The sequence below is a fragment of the Heptranchias perlo genome, chromosome 2, assembly GCF_035084215.1.
Source record: "Heptranchias perlo isolate sHepPer1 chromosome 2, sHepPer1.hap1, whole genome shotgun sequence".
Lineage (NCBI taxonomy): Eukaryota > Metazoa > Chordata > Chondrichthyes > Hexanchiformes > Hexanchidae > Heptranchias > Heptranchias perlo.
This window is the reverse complement of record NC_090326.1, coordinates 134,514,946-134,528,261: the sequence shown is the minus strand read 5'-3', so window position 1 is coordinate 134,528,261 and position 13,316 is coordinate 134,514,946. Positions and strand designations below refer to the sequence as shown.

Here is a 13,316-nt window from a genome sequence, read left to right as displayed (position 1 = left end):
CCTGATGGTGAATAGGAATGGCTGCTTTTTTGTTTCTTTCCTAAACTTCTGAATGGGCATTTACTCCACAAACCTAAATGAAAGCACTTGCAAATGTCATTGCAGTACCCCATTTGTTTATGCCATTTATCTTTTTAAAGGGCCTTCGAGCCTTTTTTTGTCAGAAAAGGAGACTATTAAGCCTAATTTATTTAAATTTATTTAAATTATTTTTTGAAACCTTTAGTACTGAAAATCTTATTGGCACAACGGAGGGGGGAAAAAGCACTTCACATACAAAGCATTACTTTGGAAATGTAGCCACTGTTAACATAGCCAAGCGTGGCAGCCAAGTTGCATGCAGCAATGTCCCACAAATACCAATTGAGATCAATGATCAGATAAATCTATTTTGGTTGGTGTTGATTCAGGGAAAAAAGATGGATAGGGCAAATTTATATTCACCTGGAAAGGCAGCTGAGTCAGTCCAGATTACATAATGAAATACTGGACTGGAGCATAAACCCATAACAGTTTGACTGAGGCAAGAGATGGTGCCAAACTGATTGAGAAGAGATACTTAACAGCTTGTGAGGGCACTTATATTAAAAGATCAAGTAATTAAGGATAACTTCTGGAATAAATTTATGCAGTCTTCAGGCAGTTTGCAGCACTGAACAAACCGCCCATACTGACAAGTAGCCTTTTAGGTTATACAGAATCTTGCTAGCTTTACTGTTTTGACTGGGCTATGAGGAAATAATATCACACAAGTGTCTTTAGTTGCAATTCACTACATTACTGAGTGACGATTGACAAAAGTGATTTTTAACATACACATTTGATTTTATTATGAAAATACTAAACAGTATTAGATTAATGATGCACTGAGCAGGTGGTCATTTAAAGATGAGATATCAGCCATGCATTAAAAATGTGATTTTAGAAGCATCTTCTAAGAGTTCTTTTTGAAAGCAATATTTTTGAGCAATATTATTTGTATTATCATGAAACAGTCAGCTCTTTTTGTGTTTATACATGGGTAGTACATTTTTTAATTTCACCTATGAATTGTACATCAAGATTGTTTTGTTATTGGCATAGATTAAATGATGGTGTTCGCTTGTTAAGGGCTGCTGCCACAAAAAGTTATGTGCTGTAATTAAAAATATTGTGACTGCACGAAGACTGGTACAGATTGTCCTACATTCTCTTGCACGGAACTGGAGGTCTGAATCAGTAACTGCACAGCTTTTTCATGTGTTTCCATTTATTGTTCATTGCTGTAGGTAATAATACATCCTTCCGTTCCGAATATAGACGCAGTCTGTCCAGCTGCCAAAGATGGATAGCTTTCTTGCCTGCTTTGCCTCTTTTTTAATGTGGCATTTGTTGTGTGTTGGACCATATGCTGCTTTGAAAGGTCAGCTGACTTACCTAAGTTTGCATGTAGGGCAGCATGTGATGTAGTTCGTTGATATTCAGAGTTTGTCAGCAGTAAGATTCCAGCCAAAGCAAGTACTTTACAGTAAGGGCTGACTTGCTGGATTTGGCTCTCCATGAATTGAAAGTACTGTAACTGGCAGAGAATTCAGTGCTGGCAGCAGACAAAAAGCAGTGCAACTTCCCCCAGTACTGCCAATGAGTTAGTGAGATCAAGACAAAGCTGCTGAATGGGATTCTCTCTTTTTGGTAGGTGATTTGAATACATGAGATGTCTTTGGTAACACAAATGCCGTATGGCCTTCAAATTTGTATTGTAATGGAGATGCTTTTAAACTGATTAGATTATGTTGTTTAATGTGATGCACAGGAAACATATTAAGTGTTTTGTATTCAAATAGCTGAAGTGCTGATGATCTAATTAGAAGTTTGTAGCATGTTCATTTTAAAAATAGCAACATTTCTGCAGACATGACAAAGGACAAAAATAAATGAAAGATTTGATGTATTTATAGTCATTGTATAGGAAATATGCAGTCTATTTAAAAATGCCAGCTCTTGTTCATGTTGAGTGCAAAGGTTTCATTTTCCTGCAATTAAATCCTTTTGAGGAATCACAGTAGTATTGCTGTGTCCAAAAATGAGAAGAAATAATTTTATTCTGTAACTATAACTGACTCGTGAGTGCACTGCAATTTATAAACAATGCTGTGTGGAATATTCAGGAAAAAGAGGAAACCTTTGCTTAGTTAATACTGTTGCTCTCAAAGGCTTAATACTTTTATTTATGATTTGAAACAGTATAGTTTTACAGATTTCCTGGCTATTAATACAGTCAGTAGTTCCAATACTCAAAGAAACTTAAGTACTTGGAATGTTAAATGCATTTATTCTTTCTCCTGAAAATCACTAATTGTTAGCTATCAACTATGTGCAGTAATAGGGTGCTCCGAATGGTTAAAATGACGGAAGGGAATTAGGGGTTACGGGGAGCGGGCAGGAAATTGGACATGATTTTAGATTTGAGGTTCGGACCAGATCAGCCATGATCTTATTGAATGGCAGAGCAGGCTCGAGGGGCCGATTGGCCTACTCCTCCTTTTTCTTATGTTCTTATAAGTGAATTCCATTTTTAATAAGCTGTGCCTTGACCTGATGCTGGTTCACCTGGACTAAGCTAGATTCATATTTGTCGAATCTGTGCATGTTTTTGATCTTATAATGCCGACAGGTTTCCTAGAGGGAAGGAAAAACATAACTGCCAAATAATTTGAAGTTCTATAAAGTTCAACATTAGTGAATTTTTATCCTATTTTCATGTCAAACCAAACAAAAAATGTGTAGGTTTTAGAAATGCTGTAATTTTTTTTACTTTTTATCTCTTTTTCACTTGTACCTTTTTGCATCCCCTTTTACCTGTCTCTCTTTCTCTTTTTGTAATTTATTCTTCGGATGTGGGGGGACACTTTTATTTCCAATTCCTAGTTTCCCTGAGAAGATGGTGGGCCTTCTCCTTAACCCACTATAGTCCTTGTGATAGTGTTACATAGGGAATTCCATGATTTTGACCCAGTGATTGTGAAGGAATGACAGCAATACATATCCAAATCAGGGTGGTATGTGATTTAAAGAGGAACTTTGCGTGAGGGTGTGCCCATGATTTTGCTGCTGTTGTCCTTCTTGGTGTTGGAGGTTTTGGGACTGGGAGCTGTGGTTGAAATAAGTTTGGTGAGTTACTGCACTCCATCCTGTCAATACATACCACAGAAAATTTGCTGGTGTTGGAGGGTGGACATTCAGTCCAGTGGCAGGGGCATTCATCAAGTAGATTGCTCTGTCCTGGATGCTGTTGAGCTTATTGCATAGTTACGGCTGCATCCATCCAGGTGAATATTCCATTACACTCTTGACTTGACCCTTGTGGCTTGTGTGGAGACTTTGAGATGAGCCAGCTGTTGCAGAACATCCAGCCTCTAACTTGAATCTGCAGCCATGGTGTGGATTCGGCTTGTCGAGTTGAGCTATGAGTTAATGGTGAACGCCCCCCCCCCCAAAAATATTGATGTGGGGCACTTGTTGTTTGTACCATTGAGGGTCAGGGGAGGTGCTTGAGTCATTTGTTGGAGATAATCTTTATATGCCTGCTGTTTTAAAGATCCAATTAACATGGTATTGTGGATATTTAAAATACAGTTGTGAAATAAGGGAGAATATGAAGAAATAAGGGATAGAACAGCAAGGACAGAGCATGAGGAAAGAAACTAAAAAAAAAATTAAGTATTTTACAAATATATCAGCTAAAATGAGAATTGTTAAAATGTGAGGTGGGACCCTTGAGAGGATAGAATAGTGAGTTTGTAGAAAATAAGTGGAAATTAACAGTACTGCTTAACGAGTGTTTACAAAGAGGATATTGGGGAGGAAGTAAATCCAGAATTGATTAAGAATGAGTTGAGAGATGTAATGAAGAGAAAGAAAGTACTAAAAAGTTAGTTCAGCTTGAAGGAGGGTGAAGTCCCAGGGCCTGATGGGATACATGCTAGGATCCTGAGGGTAATGGAAGAAAAAGTGGTGATGCTAGAAATTATACTGCAGATTCAATAGGATGATGCATGGTAGAGGAAACAGAAATATGAATAAAGACTTGAAAAATTGTTTCTGTTTTTGTTAGAACAGAGCAGATCGTGGGTTGATTTTATAGAAGTCTTTAATGGCTGGGACAGAGTAGATAGAAACAGACAGTTTCCAGTGGCTGAAGGGTCCAGAATGAGAGGATATACATGTAAGATTAAATGTAAGAGGTTTACTTAAAATAGAGCAAGAGAAACGTTTTTACAGAGGATTGTGAGGCTGTGGAATGCACAATTGGTGTTCGTGATTGAAGGAGAGACCATGTCAACATTAAATCATAGATTGGATAGGTGGTTGAAAGGAAGGGGCAGAAAGGGATATGGGAGCTGGTTGGGCAAGTGGGATTAGGGCTATTGCTCTTGCGTCGAGTTAACACCAACACTGACTTTTTGGACCCATTGGCCTGCATCGATGTTATAATTTCTATGTAACTTCATGTTTCAATCATACATATTGTATCAAGTGTACATGTTTATAGCAATTTTTTGATGCTGGCAGGAGATATTTGAGATTTACTACTCACTGTGATGATTTCTTTAGGTTGTGTACCTGCATTTCCTCTTTGCTAATCGGGGATTTCTATCGCTTTTTTTTGCTGACGGAAGTTAGTACAATTCTAAAAGGATTTTGCTTAAAGCTTCAGGATGAAATAACAAAAAATACAGAGCATTGGGCAGTGAGCCCAAATTGGCTATGTTCTGTTGTATCAAAGGTACTTCTGAACATAACATACGATCTAGAAAATCCTACTGTGGCACTGTGCATTAACTGACTATTAATTGGCATAAGCAGGCCACTTCATATGTATTCTTCAAAAATGTTTTAGTTTGAAAAATTCCTGTAATGTACACTTGATACAGCTTGTATGATGGTTGAATATATTTTGTTTGTGCTATGAATTTGATGATCAGGTTTTTCCTTGTTAATGGCTTTCTCACCCATGTAGTCTGCACTTTGCATAGGTCTGTTATTTGTGAACAGAAATGAGGTACACAAACACTTGGTCAGATGTCATGTTGGTGCACAGTGAGTTAAAATTAGATTGGGACTGTGTGTAAGTTGATCTCTCCACCATTTTTATTCAACAGTATGTAGTTAGAAGAAAGATTCTTTAGGAATGTTTACCTTTCAATTGCTCTGCCTGGAATAATTTCCCAATGTAACTGAGAACAGACTTACCTGATGCTAGATTTCTGACCAGGCTGCTCAGCCACCAGAGTTGTGAGAGAATGGCTGGTGTGTGACTGAATTCTTCATTCATTTCCTCCCTGTGGGAATGTCTTTTTTGTATATTAGTGCACAGCAATGTGGCGAAGATAGAGAAATTAGCAGAATAGTGGGACTGAAGCGATGTCCTCCAGGAAGATTTCTTTTTCTCGACGCACTGACACTATTCCACCACACTCAAAATAAATGCTTTGTAGGTTTAAACTGATATCATTTGAGGCATTGTATAATTGCTGTGAGGTATCCAAAATATTTCCTCCGATCTTCCTGAGCCCAAAATTTCAAACTTGGAAAAATATTTCTATTCTCAAAGTACATGTATGAGACAAACTTAGAACAGTTGTAATTAATTATTCATGGATGGGACAATTAACATTCTTGATAACCAACAAATTTCCAAATTCCTTTTACTCACATAGCCAATTAGGAGCTGTAATATGTGTGCTAAAGCCAAATAAAGCCTTGTGATGAGCGTGTCTGAAATGTTGTTCAGTTGTTTCTTCTATATTTAGCATAGGGTTGCCACTACATGATTGCTAGTGCTGGTCAGGTTGTACACCTGCTGGGTGTTTTACCAGTCATTGTCTTGCAGGACATTTGTTGCTGGTGAATTGTAAGACTGACCACTTAACATCATGAAAAGTACAGCACCTGGACATTTTAATATAGATATTAAGTTAATCGTTTCATCGAATGAGCATGAAGAGCCTTTGAGTCATGTTAATGCACTAGTGAGAAACAAAATTGCTCTATCTGATTTCTTGCTCTGTGACTTGATGCAACAGATGAGTTGCATACTTTTTCACAATTCCTTGTTAGGTTCTTAAGTTTTTGGGTTTTTACACAAGATATTTTCTTGGGTTCAGCATCTCGAGTCATTCCTGCAAATGAATGTCGCATCCTCTATGAACCAGATATTTTCTGCCCAGATATTGTAACATCTCTTTCTGTATATATAGGCTATTGGAGTGTTTCATGTGCCGCCACATGATTCTTCTCTCCTCAAAAGTGGCTTGAATATGCAGTCTTAACAAACTGAGGCTCAGGCTCTGAACCAACAAGTGTTTCTGTTTACACAAAGTGGACAAATGAATGGTAAACAGTTTAGCAGTGAAATATGCATTTCATTACCCTCCAATAAAGATGCTGTTAGCATCGTCTCTAAACATAGACTTTAAACAGGAGGTTACATGTAGCTTCAATCTGACTGAGGTCCTTGGGCGAGCTGGCACAAAACTTACAGCTCTTGGCTGCAGACTGACTGCAGATCATCCAATATAGTTCTATAATAAGAGACTTCTGATCCTGAGGTATCTTACAGAATTGTATTGGTCAATCTGCAGTCAGTCTTCAGGCAGTCAGTGACCCTGTCCCCTTCTCGAAGTCAAACCCACTATTGCAGGCTGAGGCCGGATTCTTAGTTCTGTGTCGAGGTGGCATGGGGCCACCTTTCGAACTATAGCGAAACAAAAGGCAGTTGATGGTTGCAGCGCTCATAATTATGTTAGAGCCAACAGCATTGTGGGAGAACCTTCACCACACGGACTGCAGCAGTTCAAGAAAGTGGCTCACCACCACCTCCGAGGGCAATTAGGGATGGGCAATAAATGCTGGCTTTGCCAGCGATGCCCACAACCCATGAACGAATTTTTTTAAAAATTGAATGGCTAGCTGACCTTTGACCAAAGCGAAGATGTTCGTGATGAACATGATAGCCCTGGGTCAATTTGTGTTCGTCCAAGGACGAGCACCTTGTGGTGCACTCTCCAGTTAACTTGTCTGGTCTGATGGCTTTTCTGTTGAAAAATACTTTACCACCTTATATGCTGTTTCTGGCAATACAAGTTTAAAAATTGAATACAGACAAAAAGCACATTTTTGCCAGAGTTGTCATATGGAAAACAAAATTCACACTCGTCACCTAAATTCTGTCCAGTGTTCTGCTTGTATAAGGCACCTTATAGCAATAATATACTCGTGGCTGCTGTATGGAATGTCCCTGTAAATGTTAAATGTGGGTTTTATTTTCTATTGACTATCATTGGTGCCTTCCAACAGATCATGACTTTGCACTGTATCAATGCTGTTAGAAATGAACTGCAATGGACTAAAAGGACGAGAAGGACTAAAATTTCACAATTGTTGAAGCTGTAACCTAATTTATAATCAAAACAAGCAAATGGCCCAAAAGTATTCATCTTACTTTCTTATTTCTGTAAAAGAAAGTTAGCAAAGTGATTGGAAACAGACAACTCAGTTCTAAGTATGGGTTAAAATGTTACTGGAGTGCCAGTTCTACACTGGAATCAATATGTACTTAAGAATTGAAGATATCAATAAGTAAATATTCATAAATCAAAAGCTTTGAAAAAGGAACACTGTAATGCACTAGATTGGCATGACTTCTTCAGTCAGGTGGCTAATGGGTCAAATGAGGGCAAATTGTTCAGTTAGCCAGTTTTCCCTAATTTCAGAAATTTGTGAAGCAGATGGTAGATTTTGATCCCATCCATCTAGGATTTATTCAAATTTAGCTCTCAAATGAAGGCACAACGCTGTGATGCACTGCCACACAGGCGCTCTTTTACAAGGAGTTGATGTAATTGTGGAAGCTATGAAATAGTTTCTTTTTGCATATAGGATATTACCTATCTTCCAGTATCTTTAAGGCCATACTAACTTGGTGTCTGAGTGGGCAGGTGCGTTATTTCCTGGCTTATGCTAATGCTTCTTTGAGTGGGATGTTGGTGATGTACAGGAGCAGTTCAGTCATGAACCTCCCTTCAATTTTCATTCCTTTTCACTTTTTGTGGGGAAACTTGTGGCTTCTGCATGTCACCATCGATTTGCATAGCTGAGATTAAGGACTCAGTGGGAGGGGTGGAATGTAGCTTGCACCACAACACTCGAGTAGCACTGCATTGCTGGTAGATTGTGATGGCTATACCTATTGTGAATCATCCAGGTACACTATACTGTTAAACCTTTCCTGGTCTCTACCACAGAAGGCTGTGGAGGCCAAGTCATTAGATGTATTCAAGAAGGAGAGAGATATGTTTCTTAATGCTAAAGGGATCGAGGGATATGGGGAAAAAGCGGGAACAGAGGGTACTCAGTTAGATGATCAGCCATGATAATTTTGAATGGCAGAGCAGGCCCGAAGGGCCGATTGGCCTACTCTTGCTCCTATTTTCTATGTTTCTATGTCTTGCAGCCCTCTTGCCCAACTGTTGGTGAGAGCTGGAAAAGAGAAAAGCTGACTGATGGAAATGATGGATGAAGGACAGGATGAGGTATGCTGCATTGCATTCCTCAGAAAAGGTATCAGATTTGGGTCTGGGTCTAATCCCGAATCTCACAGTAATTTTTCCCAAATGTCCTTCAGAAATGGTAGATGTTATAATTACATTCCTGGAGTGGAGAAGCTGTATATGGTTTCTCAGAAAGCTAATTTCAATTGTTTTGCCAAACTTCCAATTGAGTGTATGAAATTCCACCATCCCAGACCCATGAATTGCCTCAACAACACCGCAGATTGGACGAGGTTACACATTAGGTTTATCACCGGATGAGCCACCTTATGAAATATGCACATACACTTCCTGTTGAATTTTAATAAATGGTTGGAGTAAAGCTGTGGCATCCTGGATTTCGGTCTCTGATCTTCCCGTCCAATAGTGCTTCACCACTGAAATGCTTGCCCCAAAATATTGGTAACTGTGCAAATACTGTTCAAGTTAACTGGGGTATGTATTTGTGTCTTATCTCATCTCTCAGGTGGTACAACTGATAAACATCCATTATATACATTTGGTTTAGCCCAAGAGAATCCCATGAAAATTTTCCAAACAACTACCGTTGTTTCTTGTAGGGGTGTTTCAGAACTTATATAACTGAAAATGGGATCTATATTTCACTCTCAGTTAATCTGTTTACAGATCATGCATAAACACGAACACATCAGCTCCTGTTCGATGTATTTGTCCAGCGAACAGACCTAATATCAGTTTGCATTGTGCTGTCGTAGCTCATGCATTATTTGGCAAGATGTGCATTTGAGATAAACATCATTCAGATCCAGAACTTTCACCCACTTGCCCGGAATCAATACTGTCGCTTTTTAACTGCAAGTGACAATAGCCCTCACTCTAGTGATTGGCTAAATACAGGTAGTACTTTCTGTCATGATGCAGAATGTTTCTCTGTATACACAATAAGATATGGATAGCACAGCCAGAGTTGCAGAGGAAAAAACAAAAAGCAAAAAAAAACTGCAGATGCTGGAAACACTCAGCTGGTCATTTGGTATCTGTTGAGAAAACAGACAAGTTAATGTTTCAGACGTGGACCCTTCATTAGAACTGGAAAATATTGACTGGAGAAAGAATGGATCAATCCTCCATAGTGCCCATCTGCCCTACCACACAGAATTTTGCCGCTTCGTGATATTTAATGCAGTAGCTTGAGCAAAGAGGTAATGTGATCCTTGTACTGAGAAGCAGATGTTCTTCTAAGGAAATTGTAAATCAAATGGCATTGCTATTATATAGCACAGTGGAATGCGTTTGAGTACAGTATGCTCTATAATCCAGCTCCATTGCTGCTATTTGAGTATGGATACACATAATATAATGAGAGGATTTTTTGAAAGTGTATCTAACACTAAAATATTGCTTGGGCCCCTCTTGGTCTTGCTGGCATTTTTCTGTTTGTAGTTTGTTCCCAAATATGCAGATGTAACCTTTATGCCCTTAAATCTAAACCTGATCAATTGGTGCTGAGAATGAGGGAATTGACTGGTCATTTTACAGACTCTAGGGGTTATCGTTCTATAGCTTTAGTGTAAATTGGTCCTGTTATACATGAAGGTAATATGTAGATCTCTAACAAGGAACATAATACGAAGACCGTATAATTTATCGCCTGCTTAATATTTAAACAGTCGGAAAACTATAACTGCTTAAGCCAAAGTTCCAATAAGTCACATGTTAAGATCAAATAACTGTTTTAATTCAGTGCCACAGGAATATCTCATTAATTTGTACATGATACATTTCTACAACTTATGGACCCCAGCCAACCAGACATAATAAATAAGCAAGACATCTGAGCATTATACAATTGGTTCTCCTTGGAAATGTGTGTCATCAAACTGAGAATTGTCGTTGTCACATAGTTCAGTGTGTTTTTAAGGGGAGAAGAATAATTTATGTAGGGGTTGCATGGTATTTATGTCTCGTGTCACGGAGGGATAAGTATCACGTGAGATGATTAATCAGCCATAGAAGGATCCTCTTGGCATACACATCAAAGTTAGTCTGTGGACCTCTGGCTTGGATTTATAGAGTTTTTCTTCTTCAATTACTGCTGAGCAGTTTTAGTGATGTGGTGTGAGCTGTCATTTGTGTTTTTTTTTATAAACTGGTTTCATGAAGTTAGATTCTGATGGGGTAGTTGTATTTTATATTGCTTTTTCAAAACAAAATCTCATTTCAAATGCAGTGCTGCTTTTTCACAATTGCATTAGACTGTTGTGAGCTACTTGCTGCGCCATTAATCAAACATTAATTCCACATGATTTTGTTCATGTTTAATTTTTGATCAATGATTAAGCAGTTAGCTTGTGACGATCTGAAGGAGTTACCAAATAAATGGCACTGTACTGACGATCCGGATTCTTTCCCCTCAGTCTGGTTCAGTAAAAACTGAAGTCGAATACATTTTAAAGTTCAACACAACTTTAATAGCAGGGTTCTTAGTCTGCAGCATTGATTTGGACTCCTGATAGAGTCCCTCTATGCTGGCAGAGCAAGAACAAAAACATACAGAAATCCACACGTTTTTATACAAATCAATAGGGTTGGAACATACTTAACGAGGGTCAACACCAATCATAAGCCAGGCACAGGTTGCCATGCGAGGTTACATTATTTCCGGCCAATCATAAATCGTCCATGTGCTGATCATGCTGCTGTTAGACATCAAAGGGGATACTTCCTCACCTTCCAACTTGGAATGTTCCTTCTGTTCCTTATCTCCCAACCTGGAATGTCTTTCAACTTTGGCTAAGCTCGTTACCTATATTGATCTGCCATAAACATGGAGACATTCAGACCAGTCCTTGAATCACATCAAAGACTCTACATTGCTAAGACCATGCAACCCTGCTGACTACGCAAACATATGGCCCAGCAGGAGGCCAGGCCACCTGTACCAATCTCAGTTACTAACTAATTAACCCTTTCTAACCATTTTACATTCTGCTTCTTTGCCACGTAGACATTTTAATATTTTACCGAAAACTGACCACGTAGGGATTCTCAGTACCACTGAAAAGACGACAGTTGTACATACTTACATTCCACTCTGGTTCTGTTCTTGACTAGGCATAGAAAGTTCAACTTTAGATGAACTGTTAGTAAAGTCCACTCTTAACTCGGTTATCTGTTAATTCAAATTGAATTTGTGCTATAAAAGCTCCTGCGCTGTTTAATTAAAATTCTTAATTCATATTACTGAATATCAAAGTTTTTTGAACAAAATAAACTTTGAATTAAAAGGAGACTTTGGTTTTAGAATTAAATATTGCTACAGACTTTAATGTTAATAAGTAACTGACCATTTTTGTTTCCTTCTCTTCAGAACAGATTTTAAGAAGTCAAGGTTTGAATCATAAGAGCTCAGATTTCAGAAGAGGCGTGATTGCTCTTCACCTCAACGTTTGCATTTTCTGTGGCTTTTTGCATCCAGGTCGTCAGGTACCGTATCTCCCTTTGTAATCTACATTGGGTAGCAACGTGACTTTGAATTGAAATAGTTGCTGTTTGTACTTCTCCCTCAAATTTTATGCTACTGAAAGGAGATGCTTGCAATACCAGTGTTTAGCTGCAAGCAATTCTTATTCAATTATTGATTTTCAGATGTAAAAATGCATGCGTTCCCTACAAGCAGCACATTGTCCAATTACAGTGAATGACTGTACCTGTAATACAGAACTTTCATCATTCAATCACAGTACATGCTCTTAATCCATTGATTTATAAGAATATATGATTTTATATTGAGTTGAATTATTGACCGATGGTGTGTATTTAATGGGAGTTACAGTTTGCTGAAGCACCCGAGTTGTGGTCCCAGAGGTAGTCATGTGAGGGATTGGGGCTTCCTTATGATGTAGGAGCAATGCTGAGGAAGCTGATAGCTCAGGACTTTCTAGAATTTGGTCTGAAATGGACTTTACATTGTCAGTGCTCAAAGGAAGTCCATGCAGCACACCCTATGGGGGAGTTGAACAGTTAAATCTATAAATCCCAACAAGTGGAGTTTGCATTGTGAACACTGCCTCTTTTTTCCCCGAAACCTATGCTGTCTCAAAAGTTGCTGGAACTTCCAAAACTTAGTATCAAAGTAAAACTTTGGTTCACAAGTGATGACTCTAGTTGAAGCAAAGCTGCACTTCGCACAGATTTTGTTGTCATTAATGTGGATTCTTTCAATGGGAATTGTAGGTGAATGCAGTTCTGATTCCTGCTTTCTGTACTATGTGGTGCACTGTTCATTACAAAGTAGCCCAATGTTCTAATTTGAAGTTGCAATTTCAAGTATTATGGCACAAAAAATGTACGAATGCTCAGGTGATTTGATAATTGATGAATATGAAAATGTTTGTCTTGCACCCAGCTTCAAAAAAATCAAATTTTGAGTAAAGAAATGCACGTTTGTACTTAAATGTACACTGCTTAATGTATGTTGTATGATCAAGTAGTGTTGTGATTTTTAAAAAAATTGACAACGCTAATTGGGCAAGTAATGGGAAGGTTTTCTCTGGTGAGTGTTAAGTTTGCACCTGTGATTTTCGAAGTGGTGAGTTCCTAGTCTCCATCATCCTGGCGGATGGTGGTGGGCGGGTGTTGAATGGAAATCAAATGTGCCCCCACAGAAGGAGAGGGAGGTGAGATCTCAGGCTATTGTGCAGTTGGAGTGGCATTGATGGAGTTATAGGAAAAGGTTACCTGCTTGTACTTTTGTCCAGTAAA

At 38.5% G+C, this 13,316-nt stretch overlaps 1 protein-coding gene across 7 annotated transcripts in view; it reads left to right on the top strand.

Annotated features, from left to right (window-relative positions):
- The window catches only part of mpp7a (MAGUK p55 scaffold protein 7a), a 417,410-nt gene that overhangs the window by 91,502 nt on the left and 312,592 nt on the right, over positions 1–13,316 (top strand). For 5 of the 7 annotated variants that reach the window (XM_068007182.1, XM_068007172.1, XM_068007176.1 and 2 more), the window contains exon 2: positions 11,923–12,038. The gene's annotated coding sequence lies outside the window, so the exon portion shown is untranslated. The remainder of the gene's footprint in view (positions 1–11,922; positions 12,039–13,316) is intronic. The other 2 variants (XM_068007174.1, XM_068007175.1) reach the window with 1 other exon arrangement.